At 47.5% G+C, this 15,850-nt stretch overlaps 1 pseudogene across 1 annotated transcript; it reads right to left on the bottom strand.

Annotated features, from left to right (window-relative positions):
• Window positions 1-1,155: 1,155 nt before the first annotated feature.
• LOC144128501 (uncharacterized) lies at window positions 1,156-14,031 on the bottom strand (annotated as a pseudogene). Its single transcript, XR_013313797.1, has 9 exons — window positions 13,615-14,031; window positions 13,415-13,543; window positions 12,337-12,499; window positions 10,708-10,909; window positions 6,797-7,035; window positions 5,840-5,990; window positions 3,734-3,806; window positions 3,308-3,416; window positions 1,156-1,187 (listed from the first exon to the last, which is right to left on the bottom strand). The product of XR_013313797.1 is annotated as an uncharacterized LOC144128501 (transcript).
• Window positions 14,032-15,850: the final 1,819 nt, after the last annotated feature.

The raw sequence follows: 15,850 nt of genomic DNA, 5'->3' as shown, positions 1-15,850 counted from the left end.
GAATTTCCGCATTTGTGGGTGCAGAACTTTAAAATGCACAGCAGCAATCCTATTTTCTCTACAACAATGAAAATTTGAGGGGCTTTTGCACATTATTTTATTTACACAATTCGCATGTTACATTTCTGAGTCATAAACAACCAGCTGAAAAGGAAGCATGCGAGAATAAAGCTAAGTTTTCCTCCATTAAATGTGCAGATGCCCACCTTTATTTTTTTTTCCACACATAGTGGCGCCCATTGAAGCAGGACCTCTCGCTTCAGAATGAATTCGTCATTCGTGCTGCCTTTTTCAGTGTGTGTTCAGTGGCCATAAATCAGGCACTAGTTTTTCGCTTAGACTTGCCGCGGTGGCTCAGTGGTTAGGGCGCTCAGCTACTGATCCGGAGTTCCCGGGTTCGAACCCGACCGCGGCGGCTGCGTTTTTATGGAGGAAAAACGCTGAGGCGCCCGTGTGCTATGAGATGTTAGTGCACGTTAAAGATCCCCAGGTGGTCGAAATTATTCCGGAGCCCTCCACTACAGCATCTCTTTCTTCCTTTCTTCTTTCACTTCCTCCTTCATTCCTTCCCTTACCGCGTGGTTCAAGTGTCCAACGATATATGAGACAGATACTGCGCCATTTCCTTTCCCCTAAAAACCAATTATTATTATTTTCGCTTAGCCCTACCTCGCCTACAAGAAGACGTATAAGTGATAAATTTGCTTTATTTTTTATTTACAGTGACGATTCTGCAGCTTCTAAGCTTAAGAGGAGCATTGCTTTGTTTACAGTAATTGTTTCAGTCCTGACGACCAGATGGCGCCACTAGGCTGAACTTATCATTGAGTCTACATACGCTGAAGTAAATGTGGGAATGTGCCTGCATTTAGCGTACGTAAGCATGCATATGCTTACAGTATCTAGACAGCGTCATTTTTTGCTTTTTCCTATCCATACCTGTGTACGCCGTGAGTGGCGACGTAGTGGCCAAGAAGTATGCGGAAAAGTGAAAAACAGCAGCGGCGCAGCGTTTCCACCTCGTCTGGGCGTCAACAGATGACAAAAGGTCCTACTTTTTTCAAGCGACCGAATCCGCTGCACTTGCCGGATTTTTTGACAAGTGTGAAAGGGCCCTTACTATCCCGTGTATATTTTTGGAAATGTAAATGTCCATTACATGGGCTTCACTGTGCGCAAGCCTTCAGCTGCGCGTAAAGGAGGGAGTTTAAAGTTTACATTATCTTTACATTGGGCATATTGAAGCCTGGACTCCATGTACGCGAAAACTCACGCGAACGCGAAGGCGACGGCGGCGGCGACGGCTGGCGTTCGCTCCGTCGCTTGTGGGCAACCTCCATGCAAGCGAAGGCCCGTTTCACATGCATGCGATTTTCGCCTGCGACACTGCGAATTCTGTCGGTATGCGACTGGGGAGGGCCGTCGGTCTAGTCGCAGACGGCTTGCGATAGAGTTCCGTCCGGTTGGAATTCAGTCGCAGCGTCGGTGTGTTCGCTCTGCGATTGACCATTGGGGAGCGCCGAGACGGCGTGCAACGTGCGGTCACGTGGGTACTGTTACCGCGGTGGAAACAAAAGTGCTTATTCTAATCAAAACATACGGAATAATGCCTTGCATCTAAAAATACGCTGGTCATAAAATCATCAACACATTCTGTGTGATGTTTCTGTCGCGTTTAATAATGGGTTGTCTATGCAAACATCAAGGAACCTTGCCTATTCCTCTGACCGAATTCGTTGTGTCGGTGTCGCATGTGAAAGAAGTGACCGAAAATCGCACTGCGGCCTCATCGACTACACCAGATATTTTCGGTCCAGTCGCAGCATGTGAAACGGGCCGAAGGCGGCAGGCGACGCGAACCCGCGATGTGCGCAGCGGACTCCGTGCTTTGCGCACTCAAGCTTAGAAACACGCCCGTAACCTGTTCTCTCTCTTAAAATTTTGTGAGTGTGCCTCATAGTCAGGACCAAAGGAATATTTCCTCTACGGCAGCGGTGTAGCGGCAGTGGAGATAGCCAAAGGCGTGCTTGCGGAGACGAAGTCACATCACGGGTTCACGGGGGAGGTGTGCTTTCGTTCGGTGCCTGTAAAAACACTCCCATAAACTGTCACCGCAGTTTGATTGTAAGTGAGCAAGCTATAATTTACCAGTGAGAATGCGCGCCGCGAATGTTTCTGCACAGTTGGAGCGCAGCGGCACGGTGGATCGAGCGCCGGTACCCGCGGCTCGACACGCATCTCTCCCTGCAGTACGCCCGCTCGCGTAGCCCGCTCCAAATGCTGTTAGCCCTCCGCACCCAACAAGTATGTTGTTTTAATTATTTAAATCATGCGGGTCTGCCTCTCAGCTACAAAACCAAATATTTTATCGACGGTGGCGATGACCAAGACGACGGGCGGGTTTCGTGAGATGTACCCGTGAGAAACCGTAGACAAACCGGAAACGGCTTTGGGGGGCTCTGATTGGCCAGTCGCGTGGGGGACTTCCGGGCGACGAGCGAAATTTTCTGTGGGCGCAGATCCGAGCGACACGGCAAGCGACACATGCATTTTGCTTCGCGCGACGGCGTCGCTCGTCGCTTGCCGTCGCCTTCGCGTTCGCGTGAGTTTTCGCGTACATGGAGTCCAGGCTTGAAACAGTAAATTAAAAAAAAATGTTCAGCTGTCTCCTGCACCCAATCTTTCAGAAACTTGCACCTAGATGCGTTTCAAGAAAACAAAAAATAATCGAACGAGGAGGAAGTACAATGTTAGTAGAGATCTTTGCATCTGCTGTGTTCACAATCTGTGCCTACGCTCGCTGTCGTTCTTTGAAGTGTGAAACCATGGGACAGTTTCCAGTTTTGTACAGTCAAAAGAAGCACAGCAGCGTTTGCAGTTGCAGAAGTTCCAATATCTAACGCGAACATTCAAACTCGACCAAAGTTTCTTGGTACCACAAACAATTCACGCCTGCATAAAATTGCCACGATGGTTGATGACATGGGCTGCATACAGATGAACATATTGCCAAGCCAAGAAGGCTATCCATGCAAGACTCAGATTTTGCATGTACAGTTTCACAACTGCTGCAGCCATAAAACCCAACCACCAGTTACGCTGCCAGTCTGCATTAGTTCTTGGGGGGGCCATTGCTTTGCGATATGCTTGATAAGCACTTAAGTGAGGCCAAACTTAAGCAGGAAGGTAGCATGGCTTTCAAAGAAACTTAGCTGAAGAAAATGTTCATTCGGACTATTACGAATTCTGATGCTCATTCGAGAAATCCAAAACCAGAACTCGACAACATGAAGGAGGTGCCTCTTACGCGATGCCTCGGCAAAGGTATGCCACAGAGACTTGGTGATGAGCGTCTCACTCAGAGAGCGCAGGAAGTCCTTGAGGGTGCCGCACACTGCGTAGATGTCGGCCTTGGACTGAAAAAATAAAAGAACAACAGCAGTCAATGTGACCTTAGTCCTTCACTGCACAGTGCTGCGTTGTGCACTGAGCAAATTTGTTTGCAGTGCATGCATGGAGAACAAAATGCTCAGACTGTTCAGTTTTCCACAAGAATCAATCCTACGCAGTGTCTCAAGCAAGGTCCACTGACTCAAACATTTTCCAAAGACAATCTCAGAGATGATCTGACTGACAAGTACGACAACATGTGCCAGGTTTTTCCCCTGGTGCCCCACAAGGTAGAGCCATTCACCGCACTGCAGCGTTTCTACGCAGTAAGCATTAAACTCACCAAGTTCGGAAGCCCTTTGCCAGACTGGAACTTTTCCCTTATTTCGCGGACTTCTCTCTCCGCACCAGGCACCCTGAACATCAGAAGAAGAAAGATGTGTTGATCAGTAGTCAGCCTAACTACTACTTCCACCGCAGGATGAAGGCCTCTCCCACTAATTTCCCATTAACCCTCTGCTGTGCTAGCTGCGGCCACCACATTTAAAAAAACTTCCTGACTCTGCCGCTCCCTGCAACATTTCAAAGCCCTGCAGTCAGCCCATACAGAAACTGAAGAATGAAAGTGATACTGAAAACATTAATGATACCTCAAATGTCTTGATGCGGGACATTACATACTGTCATAAAGACATAAATACCGACAAAAGCCAATTCCAAAGAGCCTACTTTCACTGAAAACAGTTTTTATAAGCTGGAAAACGCAAAAAAAGTTCTTACAAAAAAATTACAGCTGTTTTAACAAGAAAACTGATGTCAAGTTTTTTTATTGTTTACAAATCTGCAACTAGGCTACGCCTGACGGCGGTTACCACGTTTTCATTTTTAACACCTCGAGTTTGAAGACAGTAGCTAAAAAAAACATTTCTAAGTGCAACTTTCTCAATAAACTGTTTTCTCAATAAACAGGCAGAAAAAGCCAAGCAATAAGTTTTTATGTCCTAGGAACCAAAACTGGGTGTTGTTGACCTCTGAGTATGTTTAAAGGGATGACGTGAGGAAGTCAGAATGAAAGCCAGACAAGGAACACGGGAGAAGACACGCAAGACATTCACCAGGGACACAGAGGACAAACAGAAACTGGCCTGTTTTGATAAGGTGCAGCGTACTACTAATTGCAAAGGGGCCATTCTCACTGAAGACACAGCCATTATTAGCTAGAGAAAAACAAATACAGGTGTTGCCAACATATGCAGATTTCGCAAGCAAAATGCGTGCACCAACAAATTTTCGGGCAAAGATCTCAGACGATATGCTTGAGGGGACTCACTCTGTTCTGTCCCCTTTGGTTTGCATCTTCACAGTGTCCTGCTCCTAGTTACCTATGAGCAGTTAGTTGTTAACTAACAACGGAGAGCACCTGCGTCGCAGTGCCACGAACTGTGAGATTGCTGTGCGTGCGGGGAGCACTCTCTCTCTCTTTCTCAGGAACTGGTCATGTGCAGACGTTTCGGCACGCCACACAGCTCTCCGCCAGCGAGGAGAGACCTGCGAGCTTGTCCCGTCCGGCCTCACAGTTTCTCCCCTGCCCTAGAGTGGGAGAACATTCGCTCTTAACCGTGCTGGTTAAGACGACCTCGATTCCTTAGCGCAGTTTGCTGCTAGCTGGCGTTATCGTTGATGTAGCAACAAAATTGCCTTTTTGTGTCAGCCAGTGTCTTTCCTTTGTTTCCCACAGAGCATGGCCCGCTGTGGTCGGCGTGCACTCGGCAGCGCTCACAGTCATGGGGTGGGGTCCAGCGGTTTGAACAGTCTCCCGCGATTAAGCGGGGAAAACGTATGTATACACCCTGCATTCAACCCCACACGCTACATAGCCACTATTTTGAAATGAATGGCGACCAGTCCTTCTCAGTGTGGACATCGACAGTTTGAAGTGACTGGCGAGAAAAACTTTAAATTCAATTTTCCAAGCCATAAATTGTTTTTGCTGCTAGACAAACATCAGCATTGCTAGAAAAAGCCAGAGAATAGATTTTTATTGCGAACAATGACTGTATGGAGTTGCCCTCGGAGTTCCGGTTTAGGTTTATGGTTGTTTAACGTACCGAGCGCCATAACCAGTGAGCCACCGTTGGCACATATTAAGTGCAGGATCGAATAGAAGTAGCATACTGTTTTCGTACTGCTGTTTCTATACTATCGACCTATTGTTGAGATGTTCCAGTCAACCGCCTCGCACCTGCTGGATGTGGAGTCTCGGGTGGTTAGGAGGTGCAAGGCAAGTGAAAGTGTAGTCTTCGCAGTAGGGTTGCGTTATTGGTCGAAGGGCTTCCTCTGAGGGGCTTTTGCCACTCGTTCTCAAGTTCTATCCAATTATAGCCTTCAGATGAAAACGGCCATCGCTGCAAAACATACAACTGCAAGAAGACCACGTGGAAACACCCACCGGTAGATGCCCACGGCATCCAGGCCCCTGCGCTCCACCTCTTGGATGAGTGGACCACCAGAGCAGGCACCATGGGCGGAGTAGGTGGCGTACAGTCCGAGATAAGCTTGTGCTTTGGAGTGTCACATGGTGCAATGCAGGGCAGTGGTACCTGGTACCAATAGGTTGGCAGCATACAGATTTGGGTACAACCTGAGGGAACTGAACAAGTCTTCCTCCAAGCATTTCACAGAATGCAGTTTGAGAACGTCCACTAGTGCTAGAACACAGCGAATGAACAGTGAAGTACAGTACTCAGAATCTGCTTGTGCAGTTCAACACATAGCTATTACTGAAGAGCCAGAAGAAATCTCAGGGTAAAGAATGGTACAGCACAAGTATGAAAATGAATGCACACATATGCATCTGTAAGGGAGAGGTTCAAGTGAATGCTCAGATGTATTTTCAAAACCTGGCACATATATGGGAGCAGTCAGATCATTGCACTCCAGGACTTGAAGTACAGCAGCTATTAGAACTGCCAGACATGCACATGAAAAAGAGGAAAACAGGCATGAAACAATAAATGTGAAGATGAATAAGCTAGGTCTGCATGACAGGTCTGTTAACGTTGCCACAAATGCTTCAATTACACAATTTTCACAAATGCTTCAATTTTCACCGCCTCCTTTAAGCAGCATGAATGAGTAGAACTGAGTGCACGCGCTTTAGATTTCACCTGCCCCTGAACGCACCTGCATATTTAATGGCCCTAAACTCAACTGAGCATTCTACTTCTCCAGCATGGTCAAATAATGAGCCACACTGCAAGGAGACAATAGGAACAATTAAGGGGGGATAGAGGCAGAAAAAGAGTAGAGAGACTGAAATTTGTAAAAATTTAGACAAGCCGATCGAAGACCTGGTCGATGCACGCTTCTGTGAAATGGCTGTCCTAATGCAGCACCAGTCACCCACCTGGTCCCTGCACTGTGGGTGACAGACAGACTGGCAGCAGCTGCACTTGAAGACTGTCTTGTAGAAGCCAAGGCACTTGCCGCAAGGGCCACAGATGCCGTCCCTCCTGAGCGCCGTCTTGGTGACGAAGGTGTGCTGCCGCATCGGCAGCCTCTCAGCAGAGTTGCTGCGCTTGGGCATGGAGGCACCCAGGGCCACATGCGCCCGCCGCTGGGCCACTGGAGTGCTGGGTGCAGATCCTGGGTTTGAATTTTTTTAGGCATGAGCCAGGATAAAGAAGTTTTCATTAAAACTGAAGACATATCAACCATAAGATTCATTCACTACATGGCACAGCCCAAGGAGTTTGGTTCTGGGCCCCACTGTGTACATGGCTCGTTATGCATTGCATAGCGTTCCAAATACTTTTCGAAAGTTTATGGTACAAGAGCCACACTTTAAGGCTTAGGGCTCCCCACTATTGGCAAAGGCTGTACACAGACATGCTCATGCTTGTCTACGGTGTTGGGATGGTGAACTGGGGACAACACTAGCATTGCTTATGAATCTCCTTGGGTTCGAATCAACAGCTCAGCGTGCACCCACACTCAAAGATCGCAGTGCTTTGCTTCATTCGCCTCTAAAAACTACATGAAGCCAGGCAGGCAGCAATGCATGTCACAACCTCATTAAGAGCAAGCACTTTAAAGCGAGTGTGTGGATGTTTGTACAAACCAATGGTGTCTCAGTATCGCAATCCTCATGCAGTTATCTCCGAATGATTGTCAGTGGCACAGGATCAAACCTCAGCTTTAGTAGCCATATTTTGATAGAGGTGAAAGATGTCCTTCGCGTCACTTTTATTCCTTAACACCGTAACAAGCATTTAAAAGAAATTTTTTCAGAACCCCTTAACCCCATCCCATTTGGCCACTGAACAAAAAAGCTGCATTTTGTGAGCCCTACTCTCAGTAAACTGGACACAGCTTGCCACAAAACACACGAGTTCAACTTGTCGTAAGAAAAAAATGACAACAACCTTTTTTAGGGGTGTGACATAAGGGGTGCGGTTAGCATAAGCAATAAAGCATTCTTTTTCTTGATGAAAGGTGCAATGCAGCTTTAAGGTTGTTTCAATCACTTGCTGTTTGAAGGAAGAATGACTTGTATTGTGCTGGGCAACGTCAGTGCACATTAAAGAACATGAGGTAGTTGAAAATAATGTGCAGCCCCCCTTACGGCTCCTATTTTGGGTTCGAGATTTCAACACATTCTTAATGCATCCATATTTCCAGACATTGAAGTTTTTTTATATGCATTTTACTCTGGACACAGCACCAACAAACCTGTGCTTTTATAGTTTTTTTTGTAACAATGCATAACACATTAGGATACACGAATGCTGTTTCGGTTCAAACAACCAACAGATGGCTTTGACATCACAGGCCGATTTTGGTCATGCGAGGCATGAAAAAAACAAATATAATTGCTGATATGCTCTTTGCCGTCATTCCAGCTCTGGAAGAAGGCGCTGTAGTGAAAAAAGCTACACATCAGATTATACTGTAGTTTTTTTCTTTGCCTCACGCGACCAATAAACCAGTTTTGACATCTGCTGTTGTTGTTAAAACCGAAGCAGCATCCCCAGAAGACATTAAATTATTATTTCTTGAACAGCCATAGGGAAATATTATGGGGTGATGCTTGCATACTTATGTCTACTGCATCATTACAAAGAAGGAAATTGGAGGGGACAATCAAAATCGGTCTTAAAGGGGCTCTAAAAGGGGCTCTAATAAAGTTGCAGTAAGGCTGGGATGTTAAAGCACGCCTCTTGACGAATACTGTCCAACAAGAAATTTTCTAATGCACTTTGCAGAAGCTGAGATATCTGTAGTCAAAATTTGAATTTCAGCATCTTTGCGCTTTTCCCTCTCCTCTCGTCACTGTTTGTACACTGGAAGGTCAGCGCTCCTCCACCTCCGGGGGATAAGCTTCCTGACCCGCAGGAGCTACGTGGCCTTGGTAGCTGCCTGACGTCAAAGAATCTATCCAGTAGCCACCTCTCAACATGTATACGTAGATGCGAGCTACGGAGGAGGGTGCGAGCATGAAAAAGTCGCCGGGAAGGGCTTGCCAACTTTTGCGCGTGATTGTGGGTCCTCTGCTGTGTGTAGAAGTGTATTACTTGAATCAGGTTTTCATGACAGCACAATGCAGTGATTGAGCGAGTTGATGTGCTTTCCTCGGAAGGTGTTTCAGGGACTTTAAGGGTACGGCACGACAGCTTAATGGTTTAACTCCAATATATGCACGTCATTCTGCATTTCACGTTCATAGATCTTTGGGAGTCCACATACCCATCCTGGCGCAGTGGTGGAGCGGTTAATTAAGCAATGTGCAATTGCTTAGGCGATGGAAGGTGCTCCCAGCGATGGGCCTTATGTGGCCCAGGTTGCACTTCCCGAGCCACCAATCACTGATTTAACTGTCACCTGCCAAGGTGGGCAGTTTGCTCAATATCCGCGGTGGGCATGTTGTAATGACACCACAAGGTCACGTGACCTAGGTGGCCCACCTGCCTCCTAGGCTGCTCTCTCGGGAGCACCTGCCAGAGCCATGTGTCACAAAATTCGGCGCATATTCGAAAAAAAACCGGAATGCGCGTAAGTAATCGCGCCCGCGCGTGGTAAAATAAAACAAAAACAGTGGGGAAGGATCCCCGGAGAGCGCGTAGCTTTGCGTGTGCTGCTGCCCTTTCCACTCAGCTCGCCGGCGCGGCGCCAAAGTAAACATAGCCACGCGCGGCGTCGATTTCTCTAGAATGTCTGAGTAGTTTCTGCTCATCGTCAAAAGAGAGGGCATGACCTTGAACACACTAAACTGATACACTCTCCTCTTCGCTCTCGCGCCGGCGACTTCGCGTCCGGAGAAGGACCCAGAAAATTCTCGAAGGCTGTCTCCGCGCTCGGCGAATGGGGTCGTGCGCCAGGCGCAAGAATGAGAACGGGCTTGTGTAGTTGAAGCTGCGTGCATGTGCGCGCCTGCCTTGACGCGAAGAACAAACAGACGCGGACTGCGCCTATAAATGAGGGCTTCAACCACTGTCTGCTAGCCCGAGCCGCCGTTTAAACTTCAGTGAAGCGCGCCCGCTCGACTCCCGGGAGAACACCACTCGCCCAGCCACGGACCAGCGAGGCAACGTGCGCCAGTCTGCGGATCGGCCCCGTTGTGCTCCTCAGGTCGTCGAACCTGGCAGTGCCCGGTGAACAAATTGTTTTGTTTGTTTAGTGTTAGTGCACTATAGGTGCAAAGATTCTGTTAAATTGTAATCTCTCTCTATTGTTACTTTGCACGAGTTGCATTGTATTTGTAAATCACTGCGTTTGTGCTCATGATTGTGAAATTCTCTGCGTCATCTCTTCGCTGTATACTTTGTTTTGTTTTGTGAACCTTTGGCTCCGACCCATTCTCTGGCTTGCGACCGGCGAAAGCTGGGCACCAAATGACCAACCCCCTTGTCACTTGGTAGCTGGTCTCCGGCTGAGCTTGCCACGCTGAGTCGAGGGCATCTCCCTTGTGACCGAGACCGCTACCCCCACACGCTCTAAGGGTGTCTGGGAGCGCATGCAAAAGTGTGCGAAGTGGTGACACCGTGCTCGCGATTGTTCGCTCACAACGATGACAGCAGATTTTCTGGAGAGCGGTGTCCTTAACGCTCTCGCGTTAAAACAGAGAAGCAGAAGTTTGGTGTGTATTCATTTAAAGAAAGTGGCAATTCCCCACCGGCGACTAAAACAATATTCTTCCCGAAGTGAAAAAATTAACTGCCAGTTTTACACATTCCTCAGGGGCGATCTATGGGAGAAGTGAAGAGGGTGGTTGGGTATGGTGCACTGCCAACTGCGAGCACAGTGCCAAACATGACTGACCGCTGGCAAACTTTGACGTTGTGGGTACATGTGGCAGAGCAGCTTGCGCAGCGGGAACTGGAGTTGCCGGCTGTGGTGTTGGCGTGGCTGGTGTCACCGACTGGCTGACCACTCGAGAAGTTGCCACAAGTTCCTTGCTGTTCTTGATCATCACGGTCGTGTGAAGCGCACTTGCACCACTTGCCTGTGTTTCATCTTGGGCCTGCACAGGAGACGCACATTGTTCCACCGAGCCAACACCTTACCGCATGAATGGTTCGGAAAAGAAAAAGCTATAAGTAACTGAGCATAAGTCCAAGCGCATACAAACACACTGACAAACTAGCACTCTTAGCAAAAAGTCTACTGCAAGTCTAATCAAGGGCAAAAATCAGTCACTGAGTGCACTACTCTTGCATTGATTTTTTACACTGAATTTTTCATGCTTGCATGTTCCTTAAATTGCATCGCATTCTTTACGAGAACACCATGCGTGAACTTGCCCACTTTGTACTGCGGAAGACAGAATCTGCAGACATGCAAAGGCTAAATTCTAGCACAAAACTCCTAAGACGTCGCTTCAGTTCCATGAATTGCCAGCCTAGAAGAATCTACGAGTATTCTGTCACAAGTACGGAGAACAAACACCACAAGGCAGACAAAGGAATTACTGTAACAGCACGACAACGGAGAGGCAGGTATGGCTCTGAGAACAGCAAGAACTGCTGGGAAGATATTTCCATTCTTTAGTTGGGATTAAGTAATTAACAGCAAGTGAGCCTTGGAGTGACTTGGACATTGGGCAGTACAGTTGTCTTTAGAAATCAAACTTGCGCTCCCATAAAACTGCATAACAGTTATTCATAAGCTAATTTCTTCTTGCTGTTCACAGCCATCGTAGGCCTGCAACTACTGCATGCAACAACTTTATGCAACTAGAACTGCTCCCCTTCAAAATGCCTAGCTGCATAAATGAATGCTGTGGTGCAGTCCCTTAGGGCTGTGTTTTGGATGTTAAAAATGCAAGTTTCAAGCATGACGCAGCATACAAACCCTATCCTCACGAAAAAATACCCATATTTTTTTTCCCCGTGCCATACACTGGTGCTGTATGCATATACAAACTTTCCGTAATAGACTGCCCTCAACTAGCCCAACTCTCAGCACCATTTTCTCTCTCTCCAAACTAGTCATCCAGTTTACAGCCTAGTTTTTGCCTCCCAAGCTCAAAATTAGCAGCATCACATTAACTTTAGTCCCGAGGTCAGGTGGCTGCAATTGGCAACTATCCCACATGAACACTGAAGGGACAGAGAGCGAACACTGCAGTGTTTACACAAACTTTGCCAACTAACACACTACTTCCTACTACCAATACCACCAGCACTACAACTACTACCAGAGTAGACCCTAAGCCTTGAAAAGCTCCTTTTTGCCCAACATAGGCATTGCTGCAAGAAGGCCGGCTTATGGCAGCAAACAGATCTGAGAAGTGAACAAGATAAAAGTGGAAATATATAAAGCAGAGCGCCAATCTGCTGATATAAGAAACAACACATATGCCCAACAAGACCGAACTGATGAGCCAACATTAAAGATGCTTGAAAAAATAAAGCAACCGGTTGAAGTAACAAAATAAAGGTCGCTTGCCTTTGGTTTCTTGGCGACCGGTGAGGTGCTCTTGAAGAAGCTGCTGTATCGGCGTTTTCCCTGCGAGAGACAGGGACTGTTGGCGTCGCAGCCACCATCATCACTGTCGTCCAGGCTGTCTCCAGAGGGCGAAAGCTCCGAGCCCACGGATTCGTCAATGGCCCTGGAATGTACAAGGATTACAGGCGCAGCTAGCTGACCAGCCTGGTGCATGCTGACTGGTGTGCACTTCCCCTGATATTATAGCAATCGAGTCTCTGGCGACAAACCCTGCATGCCTGAATAGAGGTAACTGCATTTCCAGCGAAAAACACAAACAGGCTTCTCATGCTGAACAGATTTCAAGAGGCTGGGTATGCTAGCCACATGAGGACTAATAACACATTTAAATTTTAATATGCAGACAGAGGTTGCACTATATACTGTCCCCTGTTATACTAAACTTCTGCAACTCTGTACAGATACAGTTGCTTCTAGAAAAGGGGCATACATTTCCTTCTGTTGTTGTACCATACCTAATAGATGTCAAACATTGTGCTTGCATCCCTGCTGCATCACGGCTATAAATATAGTCACAGCTGGCTAAGTTTTCCATGTGCAAAAGCATTAAGCATTTCACTGAGCTTTTCAGACACTGCATAACTATAGAAAAGATATCAAGCAGAGTAACAAACAAGTTTGTGGTGAGTAGATAAGTGGCATCGATTTACTACACAAGAACTCAGCATAATTAAGTCAATGATCTGTTCCAATTAGATTGCATAATGCATTCAATTTGCCATTCCAAGTGCCACCACTAGGAGTCTACTGGATTTTGAGGGAAGTGCAGACTCGAGCAGTGTCTGTGCTTTAACTTTAAAAAAAATGTGCCTCCAGTCCTTTTGGACTTTTCACATGTGCAGAACTTGCAGAAGGTTGCTGCACTTTTGAGCACAGCGTGCACAAATAACCCACGCCGGTGAGAGGAGCTAACCAAGTGAGAGCTGTAAAAGTCCATCCTCTTCCCTGACCAAGAAAAGAAACACAGCTGTTGAAGGACCTTAAAACAACAGCACGTTTGAACACTTCTGTGGCTAACCTGTTGACTTGGTCATGCAGCTTCCCACCATCGATGGGCATGAGAACGGAAAGCTTCTCGACTGTCTCGTTGGGCAGTTCATGCAGTTGTGTTTGCAAGGAACTCGCGAATCAGCTGTACCTGGCGTCGCTGAAAGAGCGGAGCAGAGAATACGGGAAAGTGCGGACACACGTAGACGAGAAAAAATAAAAATGTTTTACCAGAATTTTCGCTTCCACTTCGCACTTCTCCCTACGAAGTATTTCTCTCTGCAAAACCTCCCTGAAGCAAGAGAAGGCACGATTAGAAGGCTTTTGCATGTAAATGAGCCGCTAGAAAATACAGGCAGTTTGATATTACGAAGGGGCATACATGTGCAAAGTGTACGCTCACTGGCTAGCACCAAACGATGGTGGTCCATGGGTTTAAAATGCAATGTTTTGTTGCTATGGTACTGAACGCAATGTAGAAAAACAGAAAGGCAGTTATCGTAGTGTGTTGTTTTCCAGTGAACATGCCATATCATAATTGTGCACCTAGCCAACTGCCGCAGCTATTCGAGAGCAAAGGGTAAAAGCATGGGTGAAAGCTTGATGCACGCTGAAAGATGTAACATGGAACAGAGCACCCTGAAAGAAAACCAATTAAGCGCAGTACGAACTGTTGATTCAATGCTACAACTGCGGTACAGGTAATGTCACACTGACATTACACTATTTCAAGACACTGAACCGATGGTTTGGATGCAATCTTATCCGAAGCATTTGACTCATCTTTGAACTATCATAAATGAAGGATCTTAATGAATTCAAAGGAAAGCATGCAATGATTCTCTCAGCAACTGTATTGGAACAGCTGGGCAGCAGGCTATTGTGGACCTACATGTGCAAGAATTTCGAGTTTAAAAAAACCTAGAATTAGTTTCTATCGCTTTTTTAACTGTTTTTTGTTGACTTGCGACATGCACGATCATCTTTACCTTACAAAAGAAAAACTAGAGCTCTGCACATGCAGTGACTGCGTTGAAGATTTTTAAAAAAAATTTTTCCTTGTACAAAATGCAAATCTGACCACGCGTAGCACAATGACAAAAACCAGCCAATAGCAGTGTATCACTTGTAAATGTGTTTATTCGAACCGCAGGTCGGTAGGCGTTGGTCGGAGGGCGGCACGAAAGACACACTCACAGGCGTCACTCGAGAATCACAGCTGCACTTCGTCTACCTCTTCTCTGCGCTGCTTGAACTCCTGCCAGTCGGTCCCATTACAGTTACCTCCTCGCCAAAAAAGGAGGAATCCTGGCGACTTAGGGGGAGGAAAGCATGGGCGGATCATAATAAGGTTTGAGGCGCTCGACGTGCACAGTTTCGCGCCCCCGGCTACAGTGGTCCGCAGAGGGGGCGAGCGGCTCAACGATGTAATTCACGGGAGAAGTTTGTTGCACCACGCGGTAATATCCGTGATAGCGGGAAAGCAGTTTTGTGGCGAGGCCGGGAGTAGAGGAAGGCACCCAGATCCAAACAAGGGCTGCAGATGGGCATGACGCGAGAGGGTCCAAGGAATCTCGACGGTGCTTCTGATGCCATTGGAGCTGTGTAGTGAAAAAACGGTCAAGTTGCCGGCATTCTTCGGAGTACAGGTGAGCTTCGGAAAGTACGTGGTCTCAGAAGGCTCAGGGTGATAAGGAAGGATGGTGTCCATGGTGGATGTAGGCTCCCGGCATATAAGAGAAAGAAAGGAGAAAACCCCGTCGTTGTCTGCGTAGCCGTATTATACGCGTACGTGACGAAAGGGAGCACTTGGTCCCAATTGGAGTGGGCGGTGTCAACGTACATAGCGAGCATGTCACTGAGTGTGCGATTGAACCGCTCAGTCATGCCGTTGGTCTGGGGGTGGTAGGCGCTGGTGCAGCGATGAACGATTTGGCATTGCTTTAGCAGGGCGTCGACGGCGTCCGAGAGAAAAACCCGGCCGCGGTCACTTAGCAGTTCTTGAGGGGTTCCGTGACGAAGAACAAGACTGTGTAGAATGAAGTGAGCGACATCGTTTGCGGTAGCAGATTTGAGAGCCGACGTTTCGACGTAACGTGTTAGCTGGTCAACGGCCACGATGACCCAGCGATTGTTAGCCGATGTAGTTGAAGCGGGCCATAAAGATCAATGCCGACGCGGTCAAAGGGACGGCCAGGGCAATGTAACGGCTGCAAAGGAGCGGTGGTGGGGTGAGGAGGTTTCTTGCGACGTTGGCAGGCGGTGCACGACCGAATGAACTGATGTATGTAGCGGTACATACCTCGCCAGCAATATCGCAGACGAAGGCGAGCATATGTTTTCAGTACACCAGCGTGGCCGCATTGTGGAGGGGCGTGGAAAGAGGCGCAGATGGCAGCACGGAGGTGTCGAGGGATCACCAACAGCCACTTCCGCCCGTTGGAGAGGTAGTTACGGTGGTATAGGA

This window comes from Amblyomma americanum, chromosome 1 (assembly GCF_052857255.1).
Source record: "Amblyomma americanum isolate KBUSLIRL-KWMA chromosome 1, ASM5285725v1, whole genome shotgun sequence".
In the NCBI taxonomy this organism is placed as follows: Eukaryota; Metazoa; Arthropoda; class Arachnida; order Ixodida; family Ixodidae; genus Amblyomma; species Amblyomma americanum.
Note: the sequence above shows the minus strand (reverse complement) of the source record. Positions and strands in the feature narration are given on the sequence as shown.